Source organism: Pleurodeles waltl, chromosome 4_1, assembly GCF_031143425.1.
Source record: "Pleurodeles waltl isolate 20211129_DDA chromosome 4_1, aPleWal1.hap1.20221129, whole genome shotgun sequence".
NCBI classification, from domain to species: Eukaryota; Metazoa; Chordata; class Amphibia; order Caudata; family Salamandridae; genus Pleurodeles; species Pleurodeles waltl.
In genome coordinates, this window is record NC_090442.1 from 171,065,901 (window position 1) to 171,091,274 (window position 25,374).

Genomic DNA, 25,374 nt, shown 5'->3' on the forward strand with positions numbered 1-25,374 from the left:
CTGGGGGGGGGGTTACTGGTCCAAAGAAAGTTGTGGTAGCCACAGATTTACCTGTAGACTGTCTACTAGGAAATGATTTGGAGACATCAGCTTGGTCAGATGTGGAGTTGGAGGCCCATGCAGCAATGCTGGGCATCCAAGGGCATATTTTTGCTTTGACAAGGGCTCAGGCCAAAAAGCAAAAAGGACAGGGAAGTTTGGATCCTGGAACAATGGACCAAGTGCTCCCTAAAGCTAGGGCTAGTAGAAGCAAACCACTTCCTACTATCCCTCCCTCTACAGTGGATTCAACTTCTGAGGAAGAAGAATTCCCTCCCTGTGCAGAACCTACACCAGAGGAGCTGGAAGCAGACACTGCTGAGCTTTTGGGTGAAGGGGGGCCTGCCAGAGAGGAGCTGAGTGTGGCACAGCAAACCTGTCCCACATTAGAGGGTCTCAGACAGCAAGCTGTCAAACAGGCTAATGGGGATGTCAGTGACTCTCACAGAGTTTACTGGGAGGACAACCTCTTGTACACTGAGCATAGGGATCCTAAACCTGGAGCTGCCAGGAGATTAGTGATTCCTCAGGAGTACAGAAAGTTCCTCCTAACCCTGGCACATGACATTCCCCTAGCTGGACACCTGGGTCAAATGAAAACTTGGGACAGATTGGTTCCATTGTTTCATTGACCTAGGATGTCTGAGGACACAAAGGAATTTTGTAAGTCCTGTGAAACCTGTCAAGCCAGTGGCAAGACAGGTGGCACCCCAAAGGCACCCCTTATTCCACTACCTGTGGTTGGGGTTCCCTTTGAAAGGGTAGGGGTTGACATAGTTGGCCCCCTTGACCCTCCTACTGCTTCAGGCAATAGATTTATCTTGGTGGTAGTGGACCATGCCACAAGATATCCTGAAGCTATTCCTTTAAGGACCACTACAGCACCTGCAGTGGCAAAGGCCCTCCTGGGAATATTTTCCAGGGTGGGCTTCCCAAAGGAAGTAGTATCAGACAGGGGAAGCAATTTCATGTCTGCATACTTAAAGGCCATGTGGAAGGAGTGTGGTGTAACGTACAAGTTCACAACACCCTATCATCCACAAACAAATGGACTGGTGGAGAGATTTAATAAAACTCTCAAAGGCATGATTATGGGTCTCCCTGAAAAACTCCGCAGGAGATGGGATATCCTTCTACCATGCCTCCTTTTTGCCTACAGGGAGGTACCCCAGAAAGGAGTGGGCTTCAGCCCCTTTGAACTTCTTTTTGGACACCCTGTTAGGGGTCCACTCACACTTGTAAAGGAGGGTTGGGAACAACCTTTAAAAGGTCCTAAGTAGGATATTGTGGATTATGTACTTGGCCTCAGATCAAGGATGGCTGAGTACATGAAAAAGGCCAGTAAAAACCTTCAGGCCAGCCAAGAGCTCCAGAAGCAATGGCATGATCAGAAGGCTGTTTTGGTTCAGTACCAACCAGGGCAGAAAGTGTGGGTCTTGGAGCCTGTGGCCCCAAGAGCACTCCAAGATAAATGGAGTGGACCCCACACAATTGTTGAAAAGAAGGGAGAAGTCACCTATTTAGTTGACTTAGGCACTGCCAGGAGTCCCCTTAGGGTGCTCCATGTCAACCGCCTGAAACCCTACTATGACAGGGCTGATCTCACCCTGCTCATGGCAACTGATGAGGGACAGGAAGAAGACAGTGATCCTCTACCTGATCTCTTCTCTTCCACAGAACAAGATGCTCTTGTGGAAGGTGTAGTTTTGGCTGATTGTCTTACTGCTGAGCAGAAAGACAATTGCATAAATCTCCTAGATCAATTCTCTGAACTCTTCTCTACTGTGCCAGGTACCACTTCTTGGTGTGAGCACACTATAGATACTGGAGACAGCTTGCCTGTCAAAAGTAAGATCTATAGGCAGCCCGACCATGTCAGGGACTGCATAAAGCAAGAGGTCCAGAAAATTTTAGAACTAGGAGTGGTTGAGCACTCTGACAGTCCATGGGCTTCTCCTGTGGTACTGGTACCAAAACCCCATTCCAAAGATGGAAAGAAGGAAATGCGGTTTTGTGTAGACTATAGAGGTCTCAACTTGGTAACCAAAACTGATGCTCACCCTATACCCAGGGCAGATGAGCTCATAGATAAACTGGCATTTGCCAAGTATCTAAGCACTTTTGATTTGACTGCAGGGTATTGGCAGATCAAATTGTCAGAAGATGCTAAACCTAAGACTGCATTTTCAACCATTGGAGGACATTACCAGTTTACTGTAATGCCTTTTGGTTTGAAAAATGCACCTGCCACTTTTCAGAGGTTGGTGAACACAGTCCTGCAAGGGCTGGAAGCTTTCAGTGCAGCATATTTGGACGATATAGCTGTCTTTAGCTCCAGCTGGGATGATCACCTGGTCCACCTATGGAAAGTTTTGGAGGCCCTGCAAAAGGCAGGCCTCACTATCAAGGCTTCAAAGTGCCAGATAGGGCAGGGTAAGGTGGTTTATCTGGGACACCTTGTTGGTGGGGAACAGATTGCACCACTTCAGGGGAAAATCCAAACAATTATTGATTGGGTTCCCCCTACCACTCAGACTCAGGTGAGAGCCTTCCTAGGCCTCACTGGGTATTACAGGAGGTTCATTAAGAACTATGGCTCCATTGCAGCCCCTATTAATGACCTCGCATCCAAGAAAATGCCTGAAAAGGTATTATGGACAGCAAACTGTCAGAAAGCTTTTGAGGAGCTGAAGCAGGCCATGTGCTCTGCACCTGTCCTGAAAAGCCCTTGTTACTCTAAAAAATTCTATGTCCAAACTGATGCATCTGAATTAGGAGTAGGGGCAGTCCTATCACAACTTAATTCTGAGGGCCAGGATCAACCTGTTGCTTTTATTAGTAGGAGGTTGACCCCTAGAGAAAAGCGTTGGTCTGCCATTGAGAGGGAGGCCTTTGCTGTGGTCTGGGCACTGAAGAAGTTGAGGCCATACCTGTTTGGCACTCACTTCATTGTTCAGACAGACCACAAACCTCTACTTTGGCCAAAACAAATGAAAGGTGAAAATCCTAAATTATTGAGGTGGTCCATATCCCTACAGGGAATGGACTATACAGTGGAACATAGACCTGGGAGTAGCCACTCCAATGCAGATGGACTCTCCAGATATTTCCACTTAGACAATGAAGACTCATCAGGTCATGGCTAGTCTTATTGTCCTTCGTTTGGGGGGGGGGTTGTGTAGGAAAGTACCATCTTGCCTGGCATGTTACCCCCATTTTTCACTGTATATATGTTGTTTTAGTTGTATGTGTCACTGGGACCCTGTTCACCAGGGCCCCAGTGCTCATAAGTGTGCCTGAATGTGTTACCTGTGTAGTGACTAACTGTCTCACTGAGGCTCTGCTGATCAGAACCTCAGTGGTTATGCTCTCTCATTTCTTTCCAAATTGTCACTGACAGGCTAGTGACTATTTTTTACCAATTTACATTGGCTTACTGGAACACCCTTATAATTCCCTAGTATATGGTACTGAGGTACCCAGGGTATTGGGGTTCCAGGAGATCCCTATGGGCTGCAGCATTTCTTTTGCCACCCATAGGGAGCTCTGACAATTCTTACACAGGCCTGCCACTGCAGCCTGAGTGAAATAACGTCCACGTTATTTCACAGCCATTTTACACTGCACTTAAGTAACTTATAAGTCACCTATATGTCTAACCTTTACCTGGTAAAGGTTAGGTGCAAAGTTACTTAGTTTGAGGGCACCCTGGCACTAGCCAAGGTGCCCCCACATTGTTCAGAGCCAATTCCCTGAACTTTGTGAGTGCGGGGACACCATTACACGCGTGCACTACATATAGGTCACTACCTATATGTAGCTTCACAATGGTAACTCCGAATATGGCCATGTAACATGTCTATGATCATGGAATTGCCCCCTCTACGCCATCCTGGCATAGTTGGCACAATCCCATGATCCCAGTGGTCTGTAGCACAGACCCTGGTACTGCCAAACTGCCCTTCCTGGGGTTTCACTGCAGCTGCTGCTGTTGCCAACCCCTCAGACAGGCATCTGCCCTCCTGGGGTCCAGCCAGGCCTGGCCCAGGATGGCAGAACAAAGGACTTCCTCTGAGAGAGGGTGTTACACCCTCTCCCTTTGGAAAATGGTGTGAAGGCAGGGGAGGAGTAGCCTCCCCCAGCCTCTGGAAATGCTTTGTTGGGCACAGATGTGCCCAATTCTGCATAAGCCAGTCTACACCGGTTCAGGGGACCCCTTAGCCCTGCTCTGGCGCGAAACTGGACAAAGGAAAGGGGAGTGACCACTCCCCTGACCTGCACCTCCCCTGGGAGGTGTCCACAGCTCCTCCAGTGTGCTCCAGACCTCTGCCATCTTGGAAACAGAGGTGCTGCTGGCACACTGGACTGCTCTGAGTGGCCAGTGCCACCAGGTGACGTCAGAGACTCCTTGTGATAGGCTCCTTCAGGTGTTGCTAGCCTATCCTCTCTCCTAGGTAGCCAAACCCTCTTTTCTGGCTATTTAGGGTCTCTGTCTCTGGGGAAACTTTAGATAATGAATGCAAGAGCTCATCCGAGTTCCTCTGCATCTCTCTCTTCACCTTCTGCCAAGGAATCGACTGCTGACCGCGCTGGAAGCCTGCACACCTGCAACATAGTAGCAAAGACGACTACTGCAACTCTGTAACGCTGATCCTGCCGCCTTCTCGACTGTTTTCCTGCTTGTGCATGCTGTGGGGGTAGTCTGCCTCCTCTCTGCACCAGAAGCTCCGAAGAAATCTCCCGTGGGTCGACGGAATCTTCCCCCTGCAACCGCAGGCACCAAAAAGCTGCATTACCGGTCCCTTGGGTCTCCTCTCAGCACGACGAGCGAGGTCCCTCGAATCCAGCGACTCTGTCCAAGTGACCCGCACAGTCCAGTGACTCTTCAGTCCAAGTTTGGTGGAGGTAAGTCCTTGCCTCACCTCGCTGGGCTGCATTGCTGGGAACCGCGACTTTTGCAGCTACTCCGGCCCCTGTGCACTTCCGGCGGAAATCCTTTGTGCACAGCCAAGCCTGGGTCCACGGCACTCTAACCTGCATTGCACGACTTTCTAAGTTGGTCTCCGGCGACGTGGGACTCCTTTGTGCGACTTCGGGTGAGCACCGTTTCACGCATCCTCGTAGTGCCTGTTTCTGGCACTTCTCCGGGTACTACCTGCTGCTGAGAGGGCTCCTTGTCTTGCTCGACGTCTCCTCTCTCTCCTGGTCCAATTTGCGACTTCCTGGTCCCTCCAGGGCCACAGCAGCGTCCAAAAACGCTAACTGCACGATTTGCAGCTAGCAAGGCTTGTTGGCGTTCTTTCGGCGGGAAAATACTTCTGCACGACTCTCCACGGCGAGAGGGATCCGTCCACCAAAGGGGAAGTCTCTAGCCCTTTTCGTTCCTGCAGAAACCTCAGCTTCTTCTGTCCAGTAGAAGCTTCTTTGCATCCACAGCTGGCATTTCCTGGGCATATGCCCATCTCTGACTTGCTTGTGACTTTTGGACTTGGTCCCCTTGTTCCACAGGTACCCTAGATTGGAAATCCACAGTTGTTGCATTGTTGGTTTGTGTCTTTCCTGCATTATTCCTCTAACACGACTTCTTTGTCCTTAGGGGAACTTTAGTGCACTTTGCACTCACTTTTCAGGGTCTTGGGGAGGGTTATTTTTCTAACTCTCACTATTTTCTAATAGTCCCAGCGACCCTCTACAAGGTCACATAGGTTTGGGGTCCATTCGTGGTTCGCATTCCACTTTTGGAGTATATGGTTTGTGTTGCCCCTATCCCTATGTTTCCCCATTGCATCCTATTGTAACTATACATTGTTTGCACTGTTTTCTAAGACTATACTGCATATTTTTGCTATTGTGTATATATATCTTGTGTATATTTGCTATCCTCTCACTGAGGGTACACTCTAAGATACTTTGGCATATTGTCATAAAAATAAAGTACCTTTATTTTTAGTATAACTGTGTATTGTGTTTTCTTATGATATTGTGCATATGACACTAAGTGGTACTGTAGTAGCTTCACCCGTCTCCTAGTTCAGCCTAAGCTGCTCTGCTAAGCTACCATTATCTATCAGCCTAAGCTGCTAGACACCCTATACACTAATAAGGGATAACTGGGCCTGGTGCAAGGTGCAAGTACCCCTTGGTACTCACTACAAGCCAGTCCAGCCTCCTACAAGCCCCAACCACAGGTAGTGGAATAAGGGGAGCCTTTGGAGCGCCACCAGTCTTGCCACTGGCTTGGCAGGTCATGCAATACTTGCTAAAATCTTTTGTGTCCTCTGACATCCTAGACCAGTGAAACAGGGGGACAAGCCCTTCCCATGTTTTAATCTGGCCCAAATGCCCAGCCAAAGGAATGTCATGTGCCAGAGTTAGGAGGAACTCTCTGTAGTGCAAGGGAATGACCAATCTCCTGGCTGCTCCAGGTTTTGGGTCCCTTGCCTCTGTGTACAAGAGGTTGTCCTTCCAGTAAACTCTATGTGAGTAACTGACATCCCCATTTTGCTGTTTGAAAGCTTGCTGTCTGAGACCCTCTAATGTGGGACAGGATTGCTGTGCCACACTCAGCTCTTCCCTGGCAGGCCCTCCTCCACCCAAAAGCTCAGCAGTGTCTGCTGCCAGCTCCTCTGGTGAAGGTTCTGCACAGGGAGGGAATTATTCTACCTCAGAAGTTGAATCATCGGTAGAGGGAGGGATAGTGGGTAGGGATTTACACTTGCTACCCCTAGCTTTAGGGAGCACTTGGTCCATTGTTCCAGGATCCAAGTCACCATGTCCTTTTTGCTTTTTGGCCTGAGCCCTTGTCAAAGCAACAATATGCCCAGGAATGCCCAGCATTGCTGCATGAGCCTCCAACTCCACTTCTGCCCAAGCTGATGCCTCTAAATCATTTCCTAGTAGACATTCTACAGGTAAATCTGAAGCAACCACAACTTTCTTTGGACCAGTAACCCCCCCAGTTGAGATTCACAACAGCCATGGGGTGGCAAAGAGTGTTGTTATGAGCGTCTGTCACTTGGAACTGGTAACCAAGTAGGTGTTGTTCAGGGTGTACCAGTTTCTCTATTACCATGGTAACACTGGCACCTGTGTCCCTGTAGGCCTGAACCTCAACACCATTTATTAGGGGAAGTTGCTTGTACTTATCCATATTAAGGGGACAAGCAACCAAGGTGGCCAAATCAATGGCACCTTCAGAGACTTACACAGCCTCTGTGGTCTCCCTAACAAGACCAACCCCAACTAAATTACCAAAAGTGAGCCCAGCTACTCCCTTGTATTGGCTATCAGTAGATTTGTTCCCACCACCACTGCTATTACTAGGGGCACTAGAGTTTGCAGTAGGGGTTGTGGTAGTGGGAGGTTTGGTGTTTTCCCTTGGACAACTGGCATCAGTTGTCAAATGGCCTTTTACTTTACATAAATAACACAAAGGCTTTTTTACTTGATTTGAAGAGGATTTGGAACCACCACCCCCACCAGAGTATTTTTGTGGGCCTGATGAAGACTCAATTTTACTTTTGTCCCCAACCTTGTCAGAAGACTTACCATCCTTCTTCTTGCCATCCCTGTCACCCCCTGTATGAACTTTTCTGTTCACTCTTGTTCTGACCCATTTGTCTGCTTTCTTTCCCAATTCTTGGGGAGAGGTCAGATCTGAGTCCACTAGATATTGGTGTAACAAGACAGACACACAGTTATTCAGAATATGCTCTCACAGAATAAGATTATACAGGCTTTCATAGTCAGAAACTTTACTGCTATGTAACTACCCCTCCAAGGCCTTCACTGAACAGTCAACAAAGTCTATCCAGTCTTGTGAGGACTCTTTTCTGGTGTCTCTGAACTTAATCCTGTATTGTTCAGTGGTTAAGCCAAATTCATCCAAGAGTGCATCCTTCAAAACTGCAAAATTATTGGCATCACTTTCTCTAACAGTAAGGAGCCTATCCCTACCCTTTCCATTGAAAGATAGCCATAGAATAGCATCCCACTGCCTTTGAGGGACCCCCTGTGCCATATAGGCCCTCTCAAGTGCAGCAAACCACTTGTTAATGTCATCCCCCTCCATGTAAGGGGGAACTATCTTGTACAGATTCCTGGAATCATGCTCTCTTACAGGATTACTATCAGGAATACTGCTCCTGCACCATAGGGTCCAAACCCCAATCTCTGTCTCTCCTTCTCCAGGTCTAGGGATTCCCTGTCTAGCTGCTGCTGTTTAAACTTCAGCCTGGTCTCTTCCACTCTCAACTTTTTGAGTTCCCTTTCTAACATGTTGTCCTCAGGGTGGGTGGGTTGGGAATGTTTAGACACTGAGGATATATTGGAACCAACAGAGGGAGACCTGTCCCTAACAGCTTACACTCTAACAACCTGGCCTCCAGGAACAAAAGCATCCCTACTATGATGAGAGCTTCTATTACTACCAGCATTGCTAGGTGGTCTGCTAAGGGGCAGATTTGGAAGAGAACCCTGTACACCTCCCTCAAGGGGCTCCCCTGAGTCAGAGTGTAAGCTATCTACTAACTTCTCAGATGTAGTGCCACCTAGGGACTTATCATTCTCAATGAGCATGTTATACAGAAATTCTCTAGAAGGGTTCTTTCCTACCACTAAACCTCTATCAATGCAGAGACTCCTTAGGCTCTTAAAGTTAAGATTGTCATAAATAGTATTGACCTTTTTAAGAGAAGTTCCTACATCAGACATGATAGAAGAAGGTTTAGAGACAGTGAGAATAGAGAAAAAGTTTCAGGACCTTTTAAAGAACAGAAAAAAACTTTTTCAAACTTTTTGAAACTTTTAGAAAATGTAGGAGTACTTTTCAGCACTTAGCAGAAAGTGTAAGAGAAGAAAAGCAAAACCTTTTGGTTAGGTGTACATACACTGAACTTGTTTTGTATATTTTTCTCTTATGAAAAGTACAAAATGACAAAGTGGTAAGTAGTTACAAGTACTTATCCCACCGCTGCAAAACCAATGTAGGAGGCTGGCCTGGCTTGTAGTGGGTACCAGAGGTACTTACACCTTGTGCCAAGTCCAGTTATCCCTTATTAGTGTAGAAGAGGTGTTTCTAGCAGCTGAGGCTGATAGAAGGTAGCTATGGCAAAGTAGCTTAGGCTGAACTAGGAGACATGTAAAGCTCCTAATATACCACTGGTGTCATATGCACAATATCATAAGAAAACACAATACACAGATATACTAAAAATAAAGGTACTTTATTTTTATGACAATATGCCAAAAGTATCTCAGTGAGTACCCTCAGTATGAGTATGACAAATATACACAAGATATATGTACACAATACCAAAATTATGCAGTAATAGCAAAAGGAAGTAATGCAAGCAGTGTAAAGTTACAATAGATTGCAATAGGATCCCATAGGTATAGGGCCAACACAAACCATATACTCCAAAAGTGGAATGCGAACCACAAATGGACCCCAAACCTATTTGAGCTTGTAGAGGGTCGCTGGGACTGTACGAAAACAGTGAGGGTTAGAAAAATAGCCCACCCCAAGACCCTGTAAGGTAGGTGTAAAGTGCACCTACAACCCCCAGAGAGCACAGAAGACTGATAGTGGGATTATGCAAGGAAAACAAACACCAGCAATGCAACAACAGTGAATTTCCGGACCTGAGTACCTGTAAGACAAGGTGACCAAGTCCAAGAGTCGCGACAGTGTCGAGAGTGGGCCGGAGCCCAGGAAATGCCAGCTGAGTGTGCAAGGAAGCTGCCACCAGATGGACGAAGCTTGGTGTTTTGCAAGAACGAAGAGGACTAGGAACTTCCCCTTTGGAGGATGTATGTCACACGTCGTGAAGAAGCTTGCAGACGTGTTCCCACGCAGAAATACTACAAACAAGCCTTGCTAGCTGCAAGGATTGCGGTTAGAGTTTTTGTATGCTGCTGTGGCCCAGGAGGGACCAGGATGTCGCCACTTGGATGAGGAGACAGAGGAGGCACCCAACAAGTCAGGGAGCCCTCACAGAAGCAGGCAGCACCCGCAGAAGTACCAGAACAGGCACTTAGATGAGAAGTGAACCGAAGTCCACCTGAAGTAAGAAAAGGGAGTCCCATGACACCGGAGGACAACTCAGAAGGTTGTGCACTGCAGGTTAGAGTGTCGGGACCCTGGCTTGGCTGTGCACGAAGGAAATCCTGGAAGAGTGCACAGGAGCCGGAGCAGCTGCAAATCACGCGGTACCCAGCAATGCAGTCTAGCATGGGGAGGCAAGGACTTACCTCCACAAAACTTGGACTGAAGAGTCACTGAACTGTGGGAGTCACTTGGACAGAGTTGCTGAGTTCCAGGGACCACGCTCGTCGTGCTGAGAGGGGGCCCAGAGGACCGGTGATGCATTCTTTTGTTACCTGCTGTTGCAGGGGGAAGATTCCGTCGACCCACGGGATATTTCTTCAGAGCTCCTGGTGGAAGAAGGAGGCAGGCTACCCCCAGAGCATGCACCACCAGGAAACATTCGAGAAAGCCGGCAGGATGAAGTGATACAAGGCTGCAGTAGTCATCTTTGCTACTTTGTTGCGGTTTTGCAGGCGTCCTGAGCAGTCAGCGGTCGATCCTTTGGCAGAAGGTGAAGAGGGAGATGCAGAGGAACTCTGGTGAGCTCTTGCATTTGGTATCTGAAGAATTCCCCAAAGCAGAGACCCTAAATAGCCAGAAAAGGAGGTTTGGCTACCTAGGAAGGAGGATAGGCTAGTGAGAAAGGTAAGAGCCTATCAGAAGGAGTCTCTGACCTCACCTGCTGGCACTGGCCACTCAGAGCAGTCCAGTGTGCCAGCAACACCTCTGTTTCCAAGATGGCAGAGGTCTGGGGCATACTGGAGGAGTTCTGGGCACCTCCCCTGGGAGGTGCAGGCCAGAGGAGTGGTCACTCCCCTTTCCTTTGTCCAGTTTCACCCCAGAGCAGGGCTGGGGGATCCCTAAACCGGTGTAGACTGGCTTATGCAGAGATGGGCAGCATCTGTGCCCATCAAAGAATTTCCAGAGGCTGGGGGAGGCTACTTCTCCCCAACCATCACACCTATTTCTAAAGGGAGAGGGTGTCACACCCTCTCTCAGAGGAAATCCTTTGTTCTGCCTTCCTGGGCCAGGGCTGTCTGGACTCCAGGAGGACAGAAACCTGTCTGAGGGGTTGGCAGCAGCAGCAGCTGCAGTGGAGACCCCGGAAAGGCAGTTTGGCAGTACCCGGGTTCTGTGCTAGAGACCCAGGGGATCATGGAATTGTCTCCCCAATGCCAGAATGGCATTGGGGTGACAATTCCATGATCTTAGACATGTTACATGGCCATGTTAGGAGTTACCATTGTGACGCTATACATAGGTAGTGACCTATGTATAGTGCACGCGTGTAATGGTGTCCCCACACTCACAAAGTCCGGGGAATTTGCCCTGAACAATGTGGGGGCACCTTGGCTAGTGCCAGGGTGCCCACACACAAAGCAACTTTGCACCCAACCTTCACCAGGTGAAGGTTAGACATATAGGTGACTTATAAGTTACTTAAGTGCAGTGGTAAATGGCTGTGAAATAACGTGGACGTTATTTCACTCAGGCTGCACTGGCAGGCCTGTGTAAGATCTGTCAGATCTCCCTATGGGTGGCAAACGAAATGCTGCAGCCCATAGGGATTTCCTGGAACCCTAATACCCTGGGTACCTCAGTACCATATACTAGGGAATTATAAGGGTGTTCCAGTGTGCCAATGTGAATTGGTGAAATTGGTCACTAGTCTGTTAGTGACAATTTAGAAAGCAGAGAGAGCATCACCACTGAGGTTCTGGTTAGCAGAGCCTCAGTGAGACAGTTAGTCATCACACAGGGAACACATACAGGGTACAAACGTATGAGCACTGGGGCCCTGCCTGGCAGGGTCCCAGTGACACATAGACTAAAACAACATATATACAGTGAAATATGGGGGTTACATGCCAGGCAAGATGGTACTTTCCTACACACTATTAATGTACAACTTCACTTTAAAAGCATTTAGTATATTAATAACATTATTAACATACAAAAAATGTGAAACACCTAATATAAACATTATGAATTAGCATTTAAAAATACATGTATATATGTATTGAAAGAATAAAAACAATTAAATATAGAAATAAAAAGGTAGAAAGGAAAAAAATCAAATTACATATAAATTCAACTTCCTTAACTACCATAAAGAAGATAAAATCACCAGTACTACATTTATATTAACTAATATATAAAAACAATTGAAATAACAAATATAAAGTAAATTTAAACTGATAAAAAATTATAAATTGTTTAAAACTATAATTACTAAATTAGCAATTAATAAACAACAGAAACATATTCATAAAAAATGTATATTTGTTTTCTACCCTGCAAATTCATCCAAGAAAAGTAAAACACAGTGTTTAAACATACATGTGTGATGCACTTATAAATACTAAAATCAGGAGACAAATAAATTAAACAGTAGAACAGTTATACAATTGTAACTTAATTTCTTGACACAGTAATCAAATCATAATGAGAAACATTTTAAATTAAGATTTCATTTGATTTTATGTAACTTTTCACCCCATACTGCTACTAATCCAGTTCCCACACCTAAAACGTAACTATAATAAATCAGTGTTAAATAATTTAAATAATTAATAATCAGTTATATAATTAGTTTCTAATTAAATAATATTTGTAACTAATTATTACATAATTAATTTCACCATATACCCATAGAAACTCAGCATTGTGCACCTAAAATATAACTAAAATAGGTCAGTATAATGCAATTCGTGACTAAATAATTAAATAATTCATTAAGAAATATTTGTTAATTATTACCAATTTAACTTCCCACTACTCATCCCTTACAAACCCAGAAGCCTGTTCCTGAAAAAACCTTTAAATAAATCACTATTCCACAGTTTACATAGTTGATTATTGAACAATTAATTAGAAATAATAGTGCATTGGTAATTGTTCCTTAATTAACTTCCAACCCCATACCCCTACAAACTCTGCAGCCCGTACACAAAATATAACTAAAATAAATCAGAATTAAACAATTTACATAAATAATATAAATTACACAATTAACAATTAATAATTAATTGGTCATTAATTAATACTTAATTAACTTCCCATCCTATGCCTCTTTAAACCCAACAACCTGCTGCAACATTATAAATTAGTATTAACAATTAAATAAAAAAATATAGTTGATTTAAAATGACTTACTATATTTTAAAAATAAATGGTAACAATTATACAAATAGTAACACAAAAAAGTTAATGTATTCACTGCAACAAATTAAAATAATGTTAAACTATTTTTAGAGCTATATTACTGAAAGCAATATTAAAAACAACTATAATATTTAAAAAGATTAGTCGCTCAAAAAAGTTATTCTTGACAATACTAGTTTTGCATCCTAATATTTTTGAATCAGAACATTAATTTTTCATTATTCAAGTCTCTTGACATTTGAAACTAGGTATTTTGCATAAATACACCACCTGATAGGGAATCCAAGAGTCTGGACACCTTCAACAAGCTAATCCTCTCTTCTACCAGCCTTGCACTGCACTGTGTGAACATTGCATGCCTCTTGAGCTAGTATTTCCACACTGTGTGGAACTTGGTCGCGCAAGTGCTGCTCATGGTTTCTGAGAAGGTCCAAGCCACCCAGGGGCTCAACAAAGTTCACAATTTGCAGCAGACTGGCCACAACATGCTCGCTAAGTAGAGCACTTTGTCACCACGCCTGGCTGAGGTCAACTGACTTTTCAGGGGTTGGTCCGGCATCCCTTTTGGGTATGCCCTTTGATGGCACTCATCTGTTTGGCGATAAGGCAGATTCTGTGCTCGATCGCTTTAAGAGAGCAGGTTCACTGCTTGGTTGTTTTGGCTCTACACTGTACCACACCAACCCCACTCTGCCTTTCACACCTTCTGATGCTGGGGTAGGAACAACCAACCACGTCTGTTCCCTTCCAGCCACCATGGCCAACTGGCTCCGCAGCCTTTTTTCAGCTGAGGATGTGGTTCCCACAAACCTTGTGGGACCCAAGAAGAGAACTACCACTATTCTGCCACACCCAACAGTGTCCAAATCCCTCTCACCATCAAGGGAAATCAATTGGTGGAAAGATCAAGCACCACCCGTCCCGATGGCAGTTCCATAACCTCAGACAAATGGGTTGTCCACATTGTTCAGCAGCATTGTACCATCCCACTCACATTAACGCTGCTGCGCATGCTGCCATTCTCAAAACAGCTGATGGAGGACCACCTCCCCCTGCTCTGTCAGGAGTTGCACGTTCTTGTGGCCAAAGGAGTGCTGACATCAGAAGTAGGTTGTAGTTGTTATTTATTGTTTCTGCTACTTTCTGGTACTTCAAAAGGATGCAGGCCTCTGCTCTATACTAGAGCTGCACCCTTTCCTGATAAAGGAGAAATTCCAAACACGTGAGTTGGCTCGGGTCCCTTCTGCTGTGGACCTTGGAGGCTGTATTGTAGTGTGAACTTTCAGGATACCTATTTTCACATACCTGTCTCGCTGGCCCACATATGTTACCTGTAGTTCACAATGGGCTACATACACTTTCTTTGGTGTGTTCCCCTTTGGGTTTACCAGTGGCACACAGGTGTTCACAAAGCTGATGGTGGTGGTTGCAGCCCGTTTGTGAAGATCAGGAGTTCTGGGCTTTCTCCACCTCGACAACTGTTTTTTGAAGGCAGGCTCACCCCAGTTACTAGTTGCCCTCATCCAGGTTACAGCAGACCTCCTGCATTCGCCGGGGTTCAGAATCAAAGTGCTGAAGTCACACCTGACTCCCTTTTTGAAATTCCCATACGTTGGAGCCATTCTAGACACAGTACAGTTTTGGACCTATCTTCTAAAGTGACAACTGCAACATATTCAGTCTATGATTCTGATGTTTCAGCCTCTATTCTGGATTTCAGTGATACTGACTCTGAGGCTGCTGGGTGTCTTGGCCTCATGTATCCTGCTGACACATGCCCACTGGCATATGCAGGCTCTGCAATGGGTCCTGAAATCCCAGTTGCTCCAGCACCAGGGGAATCTCTCCAACCTGATCCATGCATCGGAGGGAACTGCAAAAACTCTGCAGTGGTGGTAAACAAACCGAGACTGGGTCAGCAGCAGACTCCTCTCCCACCCAAAGCTCACAGTGGTGACAGATGCATCACTCCTGGGTTGGGCGTGGCCATCTGGAAAAGGTAGAGATCGTAGGACTCTGGTCTGTGGCGGAGGCTCAGCTTCACATAAACCTGTTGGAGTAGAGAGTGATTTGCCTGGCATCGAAAGACATTCTTCCTTCCATCAAGATAGTTATGGCTCAGCTGAACAAGTTACTTACTTTGTTCTATCGGATGAACAAGTTACTTACCTCCGGTGGGTTCCTGGACAACACCATTACTATGTAGTATTGCAACAAACAGGACAAAGTGGGGTTGTGGATCCTGTGTCAAGAGGTCCTGCATCTCTGGACCTGGCTGGAATGTCAGGACATATTCCTGGTTGTACAATACCTGGCAGGCTCTTTAAATGCCAGTACGGGCAAACTCAGTCATTGAAGCTTTGAGGATCATGAATGGAGTCTCCATCTGGAGGTGGTGCAGGGTCTCTTCCACAACTGGGGCAATCCTTAGTTGGATCTATTCACCACTACCGAGAATGCACTTTGTCAGTTCTTCTGCGCAGTTGAGTTCCCAAGGTGACTCTTGCTCAGAGACATATTTCATCCCAAGTAGAACTGAGGCCTCCTTTACACTTTCTCACTAATATCACTTCTGCTCAGAGTTCTTAAGAAGACCAGGAATGAATGGGTGCAAGTCATCCTTGTGGCTCCAAATTGGGCATGGGTCTTCCACTCAGGCTGCCTCTTCGGGAGGAACTCCTTTTGCAAGCAAGAGGACAGCACTCTGCACTCAAACCTGGGCACATTCCACCTTAATGCATGGAGATTGAGTGATGGCAGCTGACAATTTGTTCCCTTCCTTCAGAAGTCAGCAATGTTATTTTGGCAGCCAGGAGCCCATCAACAAACACTGCATATTAGTGCTGTTGGGACAAGTTTGTGATTTGGTGCACTGACAAGCATGTTGATCCTCTCTCTGCACTTTTGCCCACGGTTTTGTTTTTCTATCATTAGACTCGCAAGTCTTTGCCGTTGGCACAGAAAAAGGGGACATATGAGTCATATCTGCTTTCTTAGAGTTGCTGGATCGACCCTCCCTGTTTCAGTCACCAGTTGAACTCATTTCTTGATAGGACTGCAACACGTTTCCTCCAAAACCCTTCACTATGCCCCAATACAACCTTAATTAGGTTTAACATTGTTGATGTACTCTCCCTTCGAGCCCATGCATAGTTGCCTTATTTAACTCTTGACAATGAAAACAGGCCTCCTAATGGCCATTACATCAGCCAGGAGGGTTAGCAAGCAACCAATTTCTTTCCAGACAATCTAGTTCTCTGCAACATGCTCCTTTCCTACCGGAAGTGGTGATACCTTTCCATGTCGGTCAAAGTATCACACTGCTGACCTTCGCTCCACCCCACCCTTTTGAGGAGGAAGAGAGACTTCGTAGCCTGGACCCAAAAATAGTGATGTTATTTTAATCAATTGCACTAAAGATCACCAGTTGGATGATCAAATTTTCATTTGGTTCACTGTAGCAAAGAAAGGGAGAGCTGTGCACAAACACATCATCTCTGGATGGATTGTTTTCTGCATTCAAATCTGCTATGCATTAACCATAAAGGAACCCCCAGAAGGCTTGCAGGCTCACTCCACCAGAGCTGAGGCTGCGATCACTGCATTAGCTCATGGAGTACCTATGGACTACGGATGCTAAACATTACTGCTTTGAGAGTCAGCTTGGTTGAGACAGAAACTTTGCCTGTTTGGTCCTCAAGGACTTCTTTGTCTGATTCTGTCCACAGAACCACTTCCAGGGAGGTACTGCTTGGGTATTAATTGTAAGGTAAGGTACATGTGGCTAAAAGTCTCTATCAGATGAACAAGTTTCTAACCTCCAAGAATGCTTTATCTGGTAGAGACTTTGGCCCTCATTATGACATTGGCTGAAAATTCCACTTACCGCCTTGCCGACTGCCGCCAATATACCACTGCCGATATCCGCCAACCATATTATGACACACACATACCAATCCATCACTATACAGCCACACACACATGTCCGCCACACCAAAGGTCAGTGATAAACTGGCGGATCCAAACCCACACCATTACACCAACAAAACAACGACCACAAAAGTATGACCCATGAATCACCACAGCAGACATTCTATGGCGGTAAACCATTGGCAGTACATACCACCGCACTCAAAATACACACACACATACAAAACAATACCACATTGGTCAATGTCAATAACACACAGCTGAGACCACACCCACCACACCACACCCACCCACCCACACCACTATAAAACACACACCCACATTACGCACAACCCTTTACGACTACAAATCATTGCCAACAGAGAGAGAGACACAGCAAGAGCACCCACACAACCAGAGCCTGGTGTACCTAAACACCAGGGGTACCTATACACCAGATTCTGGACAAGCTGTAGTAGAATATGCGGCTGCAGGAGGGACAGTACCTGGGGATCAGGGAGGACTTGAAGGCCATTAACACCTCCCTGGTCTCCATTGCAGGGGTGCTGGCAGACATGGCCAACAGTATGAGGGAGGCAGTTGCACACCATCGGGCCCTGACACTAGCCAAATCACTGAACAGCCCTCCACCTCCGTGGTTGCTAGTGGAGAGGAGGCCCCACCACAGCACCAACAGGCCACCAGCACCCCTCCCCTGAAGAAGGAGAACCACCCCGCAAACGTTCCCTGCTTTCCAGGAGGAATCCAGAGACTATTGCCAAGGTGTCATCCTGTCCACCTTGAACTGCCATTGCTCCCCTTCCTATGCCCCTTTGGACAATGCACCTGTGATACAAATAGACTGGACTCTAACCTGGACTTTCCTCCATCATCACCCTAGCCCAATGCACTTCTCCTTCTTCTTCAAAGCACTGCAATAAACACACTTTGATAACATACAATTATGGTGTATTTCAGATGTTTTCAAAATGTATTCATTTAACCAGGTTCCAACATTGCAATTCAACTGTACAGTAATGTTTACATTATAAAGACCTGTAGTTGGCTGCACTGAACACATCAGGGGCAATGGTGGGGCACCAACATCTGCAAAAAGAGATGCCAAAGGGTACAGTGAGTGGGCATAGAAGTAGGAATACACAGCCTGCCAGTGACAATGTCACACATCAAACTGTAATTTATATGTGTATTAACATTGTCTTACCTGTGTCTCATTGGAAGTATTGATGAATAATTGCACTTCGGTTGTCCTCATCCTCTGCTTCCTCATCTTCACTGTCCACAGGACAGGATACTGATGCCACATGGCCATCTCCAGCCTCCTCCTCCTGCAAAAAAGGCACCTGGCGACGCAAGGCAAGGTTGTGCAACATACAGCATGCCACGATTATCTGGCAGACCTTCTTGGGTGAGTAGCACAGGGATCCACCTGTTAGACGGAGGCAAAGAAACCTGGCCTTCAGGAGGCCAAAGGTCCTCTCTATAATTCTTCTTGTTTGCCCATGTGCCTCATTGTAACGTTCCTCTGCCCTTGTCCTGGCATTTCTCACAGGGGTCAGTAGCCATGAGAGGTTGGGGTAACCAGAGTCACCTGCAAATATCGAGGGACAATTATTAGACACACACTCACCCTTAGGGCCCACACCATATGTGATGCTATTAATTGTATTTGACCAATGACTTTGTGTTTCACCACTGCGCATATTAGTTGCTCAATGTTCACCAGTAGCACATTATGGGTGTCATTCTAACCCTGGCGGTAAAAACCGCCAGGGCGAATGACCGCAGTAGCACCGCCAACAGGCTGGTGGTGCACCGCTAGGCATTCTGACCGCGGCGGTTCAGCCGCGGCCAGAAACGGAAAGTCGGCGGTGTACCGCCGACTTTCCGCTGCCCTTGAGAATCCTCCATGGCGGCGGAGCGCGCTCCGCCGCCATGGGGATTCTGACACCCCCTACCGCCATCCTGTTCCTGGCGGGTCTCCCGCCAGGAACAGGATGGCGGTAGGGGGTGCTGCGGGGCCCCTGGGGGTCCCTGCAGTGCCCATGCCAATGGCATGGGCACTGCAGGGGCCCCCGTAAGAGGGCCCCAAAAGGAATTTCTGTGTCTGCCTAGCAGACACTGAAATTCGCAACGGGTGCTACTGCACCCGTCGCACTCCAGCAACTCCGCCGGCTCCATTTGGAGCCGGCTTCATCGTTGCTGGGTCTTTCCCGCTGTGCTGGCGGGCGGCCTTTTGGCGGTCGCCCGCCAGCACAGCGGGAAAGCCAGAATGGCCGCCGCGGTCTTGTGACCGCGGTGCGGTCATTTGGCGGTAACCGCATGGCGGGCGGCGACCGCCGCCGGCCGCGGTTAGAATCACCGCCTATATGGTTTTTTCAGTTTAGCTGCCTATTGGCTTTGATATGGCATTAGCCATTACATTCTGTATTCTGCCTATTAGCTTTGACATTTTGTATTCAGCTCAGCTGCCTATTGGCTTTGACATGATATTGGACATTACATTTTGTATTCAGCTCAGCTGCCTGTTGGCTTTGACATGATATTAGACATTACATTTTGTATTCAGCTCAGCTGCCTATTGGCTTTGACATGGCATTAGCCATTACATTCTGTATTCTGCCTATTAGCTTTGACATTTTGTATTCAGCTCAGCTGCCTATTGGCTTTGACATGATATTGGACATTACATTTTGTATTCAGCTCAGCTGCCTATTGGCTTTGACATGACATTAGACATTGCATTCTGTATTTAGGTTAGCTGCCTATTGGCTTTAATGTGGAGTTAGACATTGCAGTTGAAACATCGCAGATGTTCTGTATTCTTCCAAGCTGTGTTTTTCCACAAGATGAACCAAGCTGTTTTCTTCACACCAGACTAGACCTGATAAGAGAGAGTACATTTGGTGTTTTCCTTTCTGCTCAGCCTTGGGAATAGGAGAAGTCTAGGAGATCTGGCCAGTCTCCAAAGGCTTGTGTAGTTTTCCCGAGTCTGAGTGGAGGGGGCACACTTTTGTAAGGATGACTCTGGGCTACAGTGAGTTATATTCGAATCTGCATGACTTCAGGCTGGAACTGGATGTCAGTTGCCAGTCTCCCGTATGGGTAGATAATCTCTTTCTCGCAGTTGACCGGAGTCATCAACTTGCAGACCCCAGAAAGATGAAGCTGAATATGTAGGCCCTGCCGCCTTGCTCAAACGGTGATGAATTTGACTTTTATGCTTTGCTTTGAATATAATATATATCTGCTGTGTACATTGCAACTGAGAAGTACTGTGATATATTTTGTTTTCTTGCTGCGACTACTTTGTGCTTGAAATCTATTAATTTGTCTCTCAAGAACTTGTGGGTGGGGAAGAATTAACAACAATAAAGGTCTTCTTTGAACTCAGAAGTGCATTCCAGAGAGGTTCTGTAAGCTCTGATATGAGATAAGTAGGAAAGCAGAACATTTTGACGTAGTCAGCAGTCTTGAAAGTCGAATTATAGATTTCTACGTGCACAATTTAAAAGTGTAATTGTTTTTTGTTGTTTGGAGAATTACAGAAGCACGGCAGACCATGTTTGAAAATGCATGTGCAGTTAAACTGCCTGATGGTGCTGTGAGAAACATGTTTTCTTTCTGTGATAAAGCATATTTAGAAAATGTGCCTTTTGGAAGCAATGATGTTCCTTTTGTTTTTGACAGAAGGGTTTGGATACTTTTATCTGCTTAAAGAAAAATGCAGGAGAAATGTAGGGAGTTAGAACATGAAAATAAGAATTTACGTGAGCAAATTAGCCAGAACACATTAATGCAAGATAATGCCGAAAGTTATAAAACTGCTGTTTTAGAAGAATCTGTCTTTTCCCATTCCAGTAATGAGGGGGTTAAGAGAGCTGTGAGCCAGTCTGAGCCTCTGTGTGAGCCAGGTTTTTTGGCAGTTGAAGTGCATTCCTTAACTGATAACACAGAGAACAGAGCTCAGAATGTGATTTACAAGGAACGGTCGCAAAATGTGCAAGTAAAACGAAAGATTTTAGAGTTTCTTACTGTTTGCACTAAGCAAGAGACACCGAGTTTCATTAGCATGTTTGATTTTTGGAAACAGAATAGCCCTCATGTGAGTGAAATCCTAACACTTTGGTATATGGTCCCTAGGAAAAAATATAAGCAGCTGCGCGCTTGTGATTTGGCAAATGAAATAATGACTTTAGGTTTCTGCGCAGTGCAAGAGGGAAACACTGATTTACATATAGATCAGGAACAGGGGAAGGATGAACAGGTGCCACAAGCCCCTTTTCACGATGTGGAGAGGGTGCAGGGAGTACCACAGGTAAAAGAGTCACCAGTGAAATTGAGTGCACCATTTGAATTCGTGTCCCCTGAAGATAAAAAGCATGTTTGTTTGACTAATGATTCATTGACTGAAATGTTGTTTTCTAGCGCAGGAGAAGGAACAGTGTTGTACAATGTGTGTCAGATTTTAAAGCAAGAGCTGCTAGAGATGTGTCATTTTTACACTGATTCTTGGTTCACTGCCAATGGTTTAGCCGTTTGGTTTTCCACATGGCTTGTACATAACTGGTTCAATTCCCTTGCAGATGTTAATGAGAGAGAAGTGTACACCCAGAATTCTGACTTAGTGGGGATGGCTAAGTGGGTGCACCAGAAATGTGAACAGCTGGGAGAAAAAGCCACTTCCCGGTGGGCAGAGAGGAGTGAGATGCACATTCCCCTAGATTTGATAAAAACTGTGCAGCACGCACAAAAGCAATCTGTCCCACAAGCAGTCACAGAGCAGTTGGGGAGAGGAAAGTTACCAGTACAGAAATGGCAAATTGATCAGGTTTTAGGGGGAGTGATTGCTGCAGATTACCAAGGAGAAATCAAAATTATGCTGATAACTAGAAAAGAATATGATTCATTCATACAAATTGGAGACAGAATGGCCCAACTTGTCAAAAATGCAGTGAATGGAGGTTTGGTAAAGAAGGAGTCTGCCCCAGCCCTTCTGACAGTGCAAGGAAAGGGAAGCTGTGGTGCAGCAGATAAAAACCTCAGTGCTGAGGTGTAGGTTGAAGCCCCAAGTGACCCTCCAGAACCTGCAGAAATTATAATAAAGAGCCCCAAAAACATCCTGCTGATTATAAAACAGGGAAAAGAGAGGAAGGGTACATTTCAAATGACAAATGTTATTTGCAAGAAAAGTCATACTTTTTTCTTTTGCAGATCCTACCACGTATCGCCACTGTCCCTGAGTGTGCTGTGTGGTCCCGCTTCGGGTGTGTGCGTGTGGGGTCGGGTAAGGGACCGAACCCCCACCCTGAACCTGACTGAGTAAAGTGCAAGCACCATGGATCCATTTTGCGCAAATTGCGCCTTCAGTTCAAGTTCAACTAGTTTGATTACATTCTTCCACTGGAACTAAGCAACCTTAACAGTTAACTGTCTGTGTTTTCTCGTGTGGAACTCTGACTTTCGCTTACATTCCAGCAAACCTTTCAGGTGGACCGTGCACCTTTACATGAGTAGTACTCATGCTACATCAAATTGCTATTTTAGAGACACTATTATCTCTTTCAGAGTATAAAAGTTTCAGTCTTTTCTGTGTAGATGTATCTGATGTGAAAGGTTATGAGATCAATATGTTAATCCACTTCCATTGCTTTACAATGATTGCTTTTATCATTCAAATCTGACTTGCTGATAATGTTTTCTTTTTTTGTGCTGATGTTTTTTTTTGTTTGAAACAAGAGATATGTGAAACAAAAATTCATTGGTCATAGGGTGGAATGTGATGCTATTAATTGTATTTGACCAATGACTTTGTGTTTCACCACTGCGCATATTAGTTGCTCAATGTTCACCAGTAGCACATTATGGGGGTCATTCCAACCCTGGCGGTCGGTGTTAAAGCGGCGGCAAAACCGCTAACAGGCGGGCGGTAAAAAAAATGGAATTCCGACCCTGGCGGAAACAGCCAACAGAGACCGCCACTTCAACACACCGCCCGCCATGGCGGGACAAACAAGCAATGCGGCGGTCACCGCCAACAGACAGGCGGGAGACAATGTACCGCCCACCCTATCACAACCCACCAATCCGCCACCTTTTCCGGGGCGGTAGCCCCGCCGATAAAAACACGGCGGAAACAGCCATTTCAAACGGAAAACGCTCACCTCCATACACCCCACGAGGAATCTGGACAGCATGGAACCCGAACTCCACATCCTCCCAGCGATTGTCTTCCTGCTCCTCTACCAGGAGCACGAACGCCGGCGCAGAAGACAGCGGTGAGTACTGCACCTACGACACAGGGGAGGGGGGAGGCAAAAAATTACTGGGACACACATATGCGACACACCCACCCTCACCCTCACCCACTACAACACACACATCAATGCATAGCAACACATCACAGTTACCCCCCCAAACCCCCCAGAAGAACGCTAAGACAAAAGGAAATGATTATAAACTTTGGAATATATTGTATGACTGAGTATAAAATATATCACACATCCAAAACTTTATATACATAAATTGTCAAGTCCGATATGTGTATCAGCCATTGTTCGTGGGCCACTGGGCCCAAATCACATGGGCAAAGCCCACACAGGATACCTGACTCCAACAGAGAGAACACTGCAGGGGCATCAGATAGGAAAACTACAGGCACCTCAGGGGGAAGGGAAGGGGGGGCACCTCAGCCAGATGAGTCCACGACGCCAGATCCACGAGGGGCCTCCATGGCCACTCTTCCATCCTGTGGAGTGCAAAGCCACAGTCTCTCAAGTCTCTACAGTGGGTGGCTTGCCCACTGTGCCATCCTGGGGAGTGCAAAGCCACAGTCTCTCAAGTCTCTACAGTGGGTGGCTTGCCCACTGTGCCATCCTGGGGAGTGCAAAGCCACAGTCTCTCAAGTCTCTACAGTGGGTGGCTTGCCCACTGTGCCATCCTGGGGAGTGCAAAGCCACAGTCTCTCAAGTCAATATCAGTCTCCACTGGTACTGGAGGGGGACTAGTGCCCAGAGTGCTTTGTGCAGCCCTGCCCGACACAGATTCGGGCCTGCCCCTTCTGCCAATGGGCCAGCGGTGCTTGAGACGGCGGTGCCCAGCGCAGCGGTGCTTGAGACGGTGGTGCCCAGCGGAGCGGTTCTTGAGATGAAGGGCCCAGCGGAGTGGTGCTTGAGATGAAGGGCCCAGCGGAGCGGTGCTTGAGATGAAGGGCCCAGCGCAGCGGTGCTTGAGACGGCGGTGCCCAGCGGAGCGGTGCTTGAGATGAAGGGCCCAGCGCAGCGGTGCTTGAGACGGCGGTGCCCAGCCGAGCGGTGCTTGAGATGAAGGGCCCAGCGCAGCGGTGCTTGAGACGGCAGTGCCCAGCGGAGCGGTGCTTGAGATGAAGGGCCCAGCGGAGCGGTGCTTGAGATGAAGGGCCCAGCGGAGCGGTGCTTGAGACGGCGGTGCCCAGCGGAGCGCTGCTTGAGATGAAGGGCCCAGCGCAGCGGTGCTTGAGATGAAGGCCCAGCGGAGCGGTGCTTGAGATGAAGGGCCCAGCGCAGCGGTGCTTGAGATGAAGGGCCCAGCAGAGCGGTGCTTGAGACGGCGGTGCCCAGCGGAGCGGTGCTTGAGATGAAGGGCCCAGCGGAGCGGTGCTTGAGACGGCGGTGCCCAGCGGAGCTTGAGATGAAGGGCCCAGCGCAGTGGTGCTTGAGATGAAGGGCCCAGCGCAGCGGTGCTTGAGACGGCGGTGCCCAGCAGAGCGGTGCTTGAGATGAAGGGCCCAGCGGAGCGGTGCTTGAGATGAAGGGCCCAGCGGAGCGGTGCTTGAGATGGCGGTGCCCAGCGGAGCAGTGCTTGAGATAAAGGGCCCAGCGGAGCGGTGCTTGAGACGGCGGTGCCCAGCGGAGCGGTGCTTCGGATGAGTGCCCAGTTCAGCGGATCAGCCCATGGCGTGGAGGTCATTCGCCACCTGACCTGTGGCTGCCTGCGCCTTCCTGCCCACCTGGGATGGGCCTGGTGGGGCCCTCCTGGGCTGCACTACCGGGCCTGTTGGTGTCCTCCTGCCCACCTGGGATGGGGCATGCGGGGCCCTCCTGCACAGCTGGGCTGCTGGCGGTCTTGTCGGGCGTGCTGCCCTTCCCAGCCTTCCATGGTCACCTGTGGCCCTT